The 10560-nt window shown below is 35.1% G+C and overlaps 1 non-coding gene across 1 annotated transcript; it reads left to right on the top strand.

Moving 5' to 3' along the window:
- Positions 1–7315: 7315 nt before the first annotated feature.
- On the top strand, positions 7316–7422 carry LOC150053617 (U6 spliceosomal RNA). The gene has a single exon (XR_016538206.1). It is a non-coding gene; the product is annotated as a U6 spliceosomal RNA (small nuclear RNA).
- Positions 7423–10560: the final 3138 nt, after the last annotated feature.

The following is a 10560-nucleotide window of genomic DNA, read 5'->3' as shown; positions in this document are numbered from 1 at the left end:
TACAAAATTAAGAGTGAGGGATGTATTGGGTACAGGTAGGGTGGATAAAAATATTGAAATGGTGGATAAAAACATTGACTGAGATGCATTGTATTCATAAACTGCTTTGTTAAGTGGCAAATCTTTTGTACTCAAATACAATAAAAATTAAAAAGAGACACTATTTGAAGAAGAACTTTATGAAATCATTTCTAGTTAAAGCTCTAGATTTCATCTTTTATGGGCACTATTATTTTAGATAATTTAATGTAAGCCATGTGGCATTTAAAGAACAAATTCTGTTTAAATGTTTGGCTTAGTGATGGCTTTCTTGTGATTATTAATTATTTGTTTTAATGTTTACATTAGCAATTCATGATACTTCCGTGTGTGTGTGTGTGTGTGTGTAAGGTTTGAACTCAGGGTCCAGGGACTGTTTCTTACTTTTGTGCGCAAGGCTGGCACTCCACTTGATATATATCTTTATTCTCATCACTCTTTTTTGCTGGTTAATTGGAATAAAAATCTCATGGATTCTTCTGCCTAGCCTGACTTCAGACAACTGAGTAGCTATGATTACAGACATAAGCCACTAAGTAGCTGTGCAATGATACATCAAAATATGGCATCTTGTATATATATATATATATATATATAATGTATATGTAAGTAGCAAATGAACTTTCCTTCTTAACTGCTAATATAACTTGTATGAACCCTGTCTCCAAAGGACTCATATTAAATTCCTCAAAAAAGAAACCCAAAAGAATATCAAATAATCTGGTAAACATATTTCTTCAGATAGATACTGTTGAGATACAAAGTACACAGTGTATGCTTTAAAGAGTAGAGTGCTTTTCAAAAGCTCATTCATGGGAACACCGTTTCAATAGCTTTAATGCAGATTAAATAACATGGCGTCAAACAAAAAAGCATGCAAACTAGCTACTTGTATGTCCCAGAAATAAGATGGCCGTGTTTCCTACAATTCTCAAACGACCCAGATTTCTTTCGTTATGTCGCTTATGGAATGTTCCTAGGCAATTCCACTCAAAATTCAACCCGGTAACAGGACTGCACTGACATAAACAAGCTGCATTAGTAGGAAAAGCGTTACAAACCTAAGCACACTGCTTCGTTCAGTAATTGCTTTTTCTTAGTGATGATGTTTAGTAAAAGAAGTGGTAACTCCTTTGTACAGCTACTTAATGATAATAAAAATAATTCCAGAAATGGCACAGTAAGAAGTATTTTTCTTACTCTGTTGAGTTCTAAATCTTTTCAATAATAAGCAAATTAAGGCAAATGTGAGGCCCTATATCAATTTTATTACTTAAAAAAACTTTTCTTGAGACCTTTGCTTTGTTTGTAAGCAAATGTGTTTTCAGGAAAGTCCCTCAGAAGGAGCACAAGGGCTCTAAATATGTGATCCTTCCCAAATGAGCCATGAAAGGAGGAAACTAAGGTGGTCTCATTTATTTTCTTCCTCCTCAATTTTCCCATAAAATGAATCATTTCCTTCTCTTTTAAAAAGTGTTATTTCCAGAGGCAGAAAAAACTCAGCAGTGGATTAATAACAAAACTCTACCTAGAAGAAAACATCGCAAATGGAGACAATGAGCTCTTTATTCTTCATAATTCCCAGGTTTTTACTGTCTTACTGCATCAAGCTTATCTGCTACACTGAAGAGCAACTGGTGTTTTTGCCATTGCACTTTTGCATACAGCTCTACGACCTCTTGTGATAGTCTTCATTTCACTATCACGAACATATTTTCAAAATATTGACCATGAATTATTTGGTACACTTCTTGAACCTTTGTGGACCTTGTAGACTTTGACACCAGAGAGCTTATAAATTGGTCAAAGCAACATACTAATTTCCTATCAAGGCCAATTTGTTCAGTATAATCCATCACAAATTCTTCAAAGCAATTGAACAACAATATTACAATACTCCCATAATAAATTGCCAAGTTTCAGTTGCTGCCAAATCGGATACAATTGTTTCTCAAAACAGTGTAGAGATGGAAAGTTCACAACATAAATCTGTTTGCCGGTTAAATTACAGGGATTTTATAGCTCAACAGAATTAAATTTGAAAATTAAATTCGCTACCATTCATCATTTCCTCTCCAAGTTCACATTCAGCTTATTTTCAGCCAGAGGCATTATCCATGGCCAGCCAGAGCTGGGATTTCTTCAGCTGAAGCCTAGGCCCTCATCTACCAGAATGTTTGTGAGTACTTCAAAACCTTAGGTACTTCTTTGTTTCACACAGAGCTGTCTTGTATCTCCCTTACAAGAATTCCATACAGTTAGTAGAATATAGAAGAGAATCATAGCACTGATCTATACCCAAGAAATTTCGAAAATGATCTAATCCTCAGTCCCCTAGAAGTTCTCCTAGATAAGATTAAGTATTTAATGTTGCCAGGCAATACCACAGAGACTTGGTTGAATCTGAATGAGAAAGGTAAGATGGAGGAAAGCTTTCATGTTTCAGTTTAGAGAAAATATATTACTATGACTATTTATCCAAAGCAGATGACTTGTGTTTTATAAACTCAAATGGGAAATTGTTTTTGGCATTTTTTGGTTTGCTATATAAGAAGAGAAAATCACCTACTCTCCCTTGCTACATGTCACATTTGAAATATTACTGGTTATTATTTTTTTTGCAAATTTATAAACATACATTTGCAACAGCCCCTGTTGTAAAGGATAAACCTTTTTTGCCTTCCATCTAGCACTATGAAAATGTCTTCTTTGCCAGGTTTAACACTATTGAACCTTATGCTTCGATTTTCTGTGCATAAATGGGTATGATCTATGTAATGACAACATCTTTATATGTTTTCAGACCTGGCACACTGGAGTCTTCTGGTACGAAATTACTTAGATCTAAACATCATCTCTTTAGGAAGGAAAGGAATTCCCCTCCACAGACAATTACCCTGCCACATGTTTTCTGAGGTCACTATCATCTGGTTGAGATTCTTGTAGCTAATGTTGTTGCTAAGTGTAGCACTGTAGCCAGTACCCAGGTAGAAATCTAAATACTCTCAGCTACAGACTGGCTGAAACACCATTATGACATGTCTTACTTACCCTTTTTTGAGGCCTAGTTATATGAATCCAAGAGGTACTAAGTACTGAGTAAGGCCCACAGCTCTTGCCTTTCTTGAGTGTTTGCTTGTCTTTAAAACAAGCATTCCATCCATCATTTCCTTAATTATCATCTGCTTGTGTAAATATTGTTTTAAGGAAAGATAAAGCTGCTTTCAACTCAAAGTTCCTTATAATGAACATAAGAACATTTCCAATTGCCTTCTGACTAACTCCATCTGAAAGGATTAAACACTCAGGAACAGCAACTAAAAAGTCCGGCTATAGATTTTTTGATGTCCACTTAAATCATTTGCCTTGGCAAATGTATAGGTGTCCATGTATAATACTTTTCCAAACCTCATTTTATTATTCCATTTCCCAATGATCATGAATAGTGCACTAGATTACAATATTTTTTTGTGTTAACTTTTTCTGAGATTTTCCTAGTGGAGCTGATCATATGTAGTTTGCTCTGGGAGGCAAAATAAATGGAGAGTAATTATGAGTACTCAATCAGTTCTTCTCAATTCACCTCAATTATAGCGGAGAGGCCATGACACAGCATTCTCTCATTATATAAGCAAATATTAAGACTAGGGAATCATCACTCGTCTCTAAAAATAGTCTGTCTTTCTCAGGAACAGTGATCTTCAGTTTCTATTTATTGTGACATATTAACAGACAATGTTTACCTAAAATCTTGACATTGACAAATAGTTGTAGCACAGTTAAAAGGCTGTGGGTTATACACACTTCTGTTTGTCTAGTGTAGTGGGGGTGATTGTTGCTCCCCACAAGGGGCCAATTGGGAGTTTCTCAGGACATTCTTGTTAGTCATACCTGAGGAGGAGATGCTAGTATCTAGAGTGACCAGGAATGCTACTGTGCACCCTATAATGCATTGAATAAAGCAACACAATGAAGAAGGATCAAGCCAAAAATATTAGCAGGCTGAGAGTGATTGACTGTGGATATGATTCACCAGCTTATTTCCATATTGAAAAGCTAGAAGATAGCTGTTAACGAAGCTAATAAACTTGTGACTGAAAAAAGTTTGGTGCAATAAATCCAATAAATAAATGTTGGTGGTCTAGTCTAATGTAACATATGGTTTTGTAATCTGAATGAACCCATATGTGATTGTAAATAAAGGAAAAATGCCAAGAAAATGCAATAAGTAAACATATTTTCATATGTGATCTTTTGCTTCATAGAGAATTAGTGTTTGCAACCACCAAATGGCCACAGCAGACTCCAGAAATAGCAAGGGTCACATCGCACAGTATTCTGGGTCTGTTGCTAATTGGTTTACTAGTTGTAAAATGAGCTATTCTCCTATTACATTCTGTCTTGCATCTGCTATTTTGATTTGCAACTGCTACTCTCAATATATATATATCTACATATATATATGTAGATATATATAATCCCACGAATCTAAAATGATGCCATCTGTTTCTGCAATCAGCAAGAGGAACAATACTGGTGAACCAGTTCTAAGTCTAAAGGTCATAACTCCATTTGTTCTCAAGAAAATATCTGACCAAAATTTTAAAAATGAAAAAAAATCCTTTGAAGCAAGTAGATCTTACTTGATTTGCTATTAATTTTATAATTGCTGACTACCAAATGTTCACACATTCAAAAGTAAGTTCAGGTGAGGCCTCACATAGATAGCTTATGCCAGTAAAACCAACACAGGAGACATGATAAATGGTTATATCTTGAACTACTACCGTGTGATGTGGTTCTTCACACAGCAATAGATAACTGATGTGTATAGGGTAAGTTCTTGGATTGCTTTTGCCACATGTTCTACCATGTGATAGAAATATCATGGTCTCTCCAACAATTATTCTTTGGTTCCATTCCCTCTTTTGTAATGTATACAAAGTTCTTTGGGGTTTTACTCTTCAGGTTCAAATTAAACTACACCATAGAAGAAAGCCAAAATATGGTCATCTGAACAAATATTGCATCTCTATCTTATGTTATACTCCAGTGATCCCAGAATGATCCATGGTTCCGCATTGCTCTGTTACATAAGGGCTCAATTCTTTTCTGTGATACACTCTTTTTCTGGGGGCATTGCTTCTTTATGGGGTATCTTGGGCTCCATGATGGCATGTCAAGTTGTCTGGAGGAAGAAGAAAGAAAGGGGATATTTGGTCAAATATTCTGCATATGTTTTTTAAGATTAATTGGTCAATGCAATTGTTCAGGTCTGAGGTTTCTTTGCTTAATTGCCTCTAAATCATCTACCTAGAGGTAACCATGATATATTGAAGTCAGCAAGCATAAATGTACATGGATGTGTGATTTAAGGGAAAGTAGATATTTAGAATTGTTATATCTTCCTGTAAGAGACTTTTCTTTACTTGGTTTATAACGTCCTTCCTTCTCACTAATTTTCATTTGAAGTCTATTTTATCTAGTATTTTATCTAGTATTAGTATTATTACTCTGGCCTGTTTATAGGTACTGTTTTCCTGAATGATTTTACTCCATCCTTTCACTTTGAGTGTATGTTCGTTTTTGTCAGCAAGGTGTGTTTCTGTAGTCAGTAGATAGATGAATCTTGACACATGGAATAGATACACATGGAATCACATAAGGGCCCTTCTCAGAGCACAATAAACATTCCCGAAAGTTGGAATGAAGCAGTATTGCACTGAAGAACCAGAGATCATAGAAATAAAGGAGAGTTCTGGCTCCTACATAGTATATGACCTTGGGAACATTATTTCCTCTTAAGAGGTTCTAACCCCCTCCCTCATTATCGTATTTGTCAGAACTAGGTTTTGAATTCAGGGTCTGGGCACACTCCCTTATCTTTTACACTCAAAGCTGGTGTTTTACCATTTTAGCCATACCTCCATTTATAGTTTCTTTTGGGGGGTATTTAATTGGAGATAAGTGTCTCATTGACTTTTTTTTGCCCAGGCTGGCTTTGACCCATTATCCTCTGATTTTTAACTGCCTGTGGAGCTAGGATTATGAGTATGAGCCACTAATTCTCATTACCTGGTCCATAAAATAGAAATTTTAGTATGTGAGTGAGATAGCCTAGAAGAGTCTACCTCCAATCTTATGTCCGATTATATTTTGATTCATTGAATCACTGCAAGGCAGAAAATATCTAAAATTAATTAGAATGCTTCGTATGTCCTGAATTCCTTATCAAACAATTCTAAGTAACAAGTTTTAATTGCTGTGCAAACTCTGGCTCTCTGCCTGAGATAGTCATCATAATCCCAGGGCCCATTTGATGATTAGTGGTGTGTGCATAGTAGAAATCATGCCAACAGCCTAAAGCACAACTTTTATTACAAAAGAAGGGGTGGGTGTCTCTTTTGTTTGATGATTTTCTGTAGGGCAGAAATAGTGAGCCTGTATTGAAATAGAATTACAGTTCTCTATTGTCCTATTTTGGGTATAAACAAATTTCTCTCTAATCAATTTGCAGAAATAAACATAAAAAGCAAATAAGCAGAATTTTTAAAAGGAGTATTAAACAGGAATTGCATGTGCCATTTACTCTGGCAGAGCAGAAATACGGCTTTGTCTTTATAAACAATGCAAACATGCCCCGTTAAGAAAAATGCTCTTTTTTCCAACAGGACAGTTTGTTTGATCTCTTTTTTTCTTGTAATGTATAGAGGGGTTACAGTTATATTCTCCAGACAGTATGTGTATTACTTCTCACAAAAATGCTCTTTATTAGAGATAGCCCTATTAATTATGACATCAAAAACTTGTTACAACTTTTCTGCCACTGTATTTACATCTCACAAACAATGTTCTCTGAAATTTCCATGTTAAAAGGCCTAAGGTGACCTAATTTTCCACTTTCTTTTTACTTTACAAAATACTTTTAGAAGCTAGAAATAAAAGAGTGCAGTTTCTTGGCATCTTACAGCATTGCTAGTGGCTTGTTTCCTTGGAGTTCATTTTCTAAGGAACAAGAAGATGAGGGTGGGTATAAAAAAAGATACAAAGAAGTCTTAGGGTAGAGTTCCAATAAGCAAAGCCTGACTATAAGTCTTATGTGCAGATATTTCACTTAGAAAGTGATTCCAGGGAAGAGAACTTAAAGGGTTGGGGCTCAGAGCATTATACCTCAAGCTCTAATATCTCGTTTCACATTGGCAGGTTCTAAGTGGTAGGGTCTTTCTGACTTTCTTGCTTCCCTTTGTTTTTGAAATGCTTGTCAAGAATTTGGTTTATGCTTGCTTCAGCCGCATATATACTGAAAATGAAACAATATAGATGATGTTAGAATTGCTATTGCTCAAGGAGGACACACATTTTTGTGAAGTGTTGCCTATTTTTGCCAACCTAGAATAGTTTTCTAATCTAATGATTAGAAAAGCAGTAAGAAGAAAGAAACAAAAAACATAAAAGAAATAAAATGGCAGGAAACACAAAGTAATTCTCTCAATAGTAATGGGATATGTCAATGGATTCAACTCTCCAATGAAAAGACGTAGAGCATTAGCCTGAATCAAAAACAAGCGCCAATCATCCAGTGTCTTTAAGGAACATACTTTCACTATAAACAATAAACACAAACACCTACTGCAAGAAAGCAGAAATAACCAGAATTATATCTGCAAAAAGAGAGTTGGTACTAAATTTAATAAGTAGAGACAAAGAATGTCACCTCATATCCATGAAAGGAAGGATTCATGGAGAGCAAATTACACTGGCCAACAAATACATACCTATTGGTAGACAACGCAACTTTATTAAACAAACACCCCTGGATTTACAAGAGCTGACAGACCCAAACAGAATAATGATGAGAGATCAAAAAGGAGCCATTGCAACTAATGTTTAAAAAAATATGGGGCCGGAAATTTGGCCTAGTGGTAGAGTGCTTGCCTAGCATGCACGGAGACCTGGGTTCGATTCCTTGGTACCACATACATAGAAAAAATGGAACTAGTACTGTGGCTCAAGTGGCAAGACTGTAGCCTTGAGGAAAAAGCCCAAGAACAGGGCTCAGGCCCTGAGAAAGCCTCAGGACTGAAAAAAAAAGATATCCAAAAGAGTATGAGGGACTACTTTCAAAAACGATACTCAAGTTGAAAAATCTAGAACAGATGGATAAATTTCTAGAGGCATTCAATCTGCCACAACTGAGCTGAAAGGATATAAACCTAAACAGACCAAAAGCAAGCAATCAAATTGAAGAACCAATAGTCTCCAAACAAGGAAAGTCTGGGTTCTGCTAGATTCAGAGCTGAATTTAACATGGCCTTTAGAAAAGATCCAGCATTGCGATTCCTCACACATTTTCACAAACTAGAAAGGAAAAGATTACTAACTTGCTCTATGAAGAAGTGCAAAGTCATTCTATGAAGCCAGATTTACACTTATCACAAAATCAGGTAGGACCCAACCCAAAAAAGGAGAACTACAGATCAATATCTTTGATGAATAAAGACCCATCATATAACTACTAAATGAATTCAATCAAACCATCATTCACAGCAATCAAGTTGGATTCATCCCAGAGGTACAAGGATGATTCAAAATATCCAAGTCAATGTACTATAGTTTTTTTTTCCTTAATGTAATTAAGGAAAAGAATCCAAAGATTCAGTGCAGAAAATAGCTTTGACAAAATGCGACATCCATTTCTGAGAAAAGCTCTGGAAAATTAGAAATAGAAGGAACATATCTCAACGTAATAAAGACTATGTAAACCTACAGCCAACATTATACTAAATGGTGGAAAACAAAACTATTTTCTCTAAAATCAAGAAGAAATGCATGTCCACACTCTCCATTCCTTTTCAGTCTAATGCTGGAATCCTTAGCCAGAGTGATAAGAGCAAGATATACATGGTACTCAAATAGGGACATAAGTCAAATAATCCCTATCTGTACATGATGTGACCTTAAACCTGAAGAATTCCACAGACTCCATTCCTAAGCTTCTACAGCTTATCAATAACTTTGGCAAAGGAGTAGGATATGAACTCATCAACAAATCAATTGCTTTTCTGTATGCCGATAGAGAATTCAGGAAAACAATTCTATTTACAGTACCCCCCCAAATAAATAACATACCTTAGAATCAGCCTAATATAGACAGTGAAATATCTATACAGTGAAAACTACAAATCCCTGAATAAAGAGCCACAAGTCCAATTAGTCCAATCCCATGCTTTAAAGAGTTAGGTTTGCACACAGAGGTCTCCATTCAGGTGCCTAAACAACATCTTTTCCCTACCAAAATTTCTGTATTCCAGTCTTATGCTCTAAGTATAATAATAATGATTGTGCTACTACTACTGCTAGAAGTAATGATGATAATTATTATTATTATAATTCCTCTTATCTGCTATTTTTCCAAGAACTATCCAGATACTTTTCAAATACATTCCTACTTTCTTCGATCCTTTGTGATAACTTTATATTATCCCAATTTTATTTACAAGGTAGCATATTAAGAAAAGTTAAATAATTTCTCTGTATTTACATGACACATGTATGCATGCTACTGTTTAACACCATTTTGATATAAAAAAAACATATTATTCTACCACAGAATTCAATTTCCTGTTCCAGAAGGGAAGAGAAATACAGAGGTCTGATGAAGATTAAGCTAGAAAGTTGCTTGTGAGATGAAGAAGGATTGAATTTAGAGATATCACCATGTCTGAGATACTAAAGCAGAGAACCAGAAACAAAGTCCAGGGTGCTTCAAAATTGACTTCTTGTTGTTATTTCTGCTTTTTACTTGCAAATAATGCTGTCCTTCATCAATAGGTAGTTACCCAAGCTTTTGTTTTGTTTTTTCTAATTTGGCTATCTCAAATAATGTTTGAATTAATAAGGATGTACTGATATCTCTATTACATGATGCCTCTGATTCATTCTACCATGTCCGAAAGTAATATAACAGCATCACATTGCAGATTGCAGGTCTACTTTCACATTGTTGACAACTCCATGACTTCCAGAGTAACTGGAGAAACTCATCTTCCCACCAACAATGCATCAGGGTTCATTTTTGCCTTTATCCCCCAACCTTTCCAAAATTCATGGTTGTTTTTTATGATTATTGTTATTCTGACTGTAGCATGCCATTTCTTTTTTCTTTTTGAATAGATTTTTATTGTAATTAGTAGAAGGGTTACATTATATTTGCCAGACAGAAGATGCATTACTTCACAAACATTGTAACATTTCATTTCTTATATGATGAATTTAGATTAAAAAAATAAAAGATAGGCATAAAAGTAGATGGAGCAAGGAAGGACTATTAGGGTAGTAAAAGGAAATAATGAGAGGAATATGATCAAACTGCATTATGTTCCTGTATGAAAATATCACACTGAAGCTCATTATTTGTACAATTAATATACACTAGTAATATTTTAAGAAAATAATAAAAGTCAAGTCTTCCCTTCATGTCGACGAGATTTATTATACGTTCCTGCTGGTGAAGTTTCAGAT

The sequence above is a fragment of the Megascapheus bottae genome, chromosome 16 (assembly GCF_031878675.1).
Source record: "Megascapheus bottae isolate mThoBot1 chromosome 16, mThoBot2.hap1, whole genome shotgun sequence".
NCBI classification, from domain to species: domain Eukaryota; kingdom Metazoa; phylum Chordata; class Mammalia; order Rodentia; family Geomyidae; genus Megascapheus; species Megascapheus bottae.
This window is presented reverse-complemented; position numbering and strand designations above follow the sequence as displayed.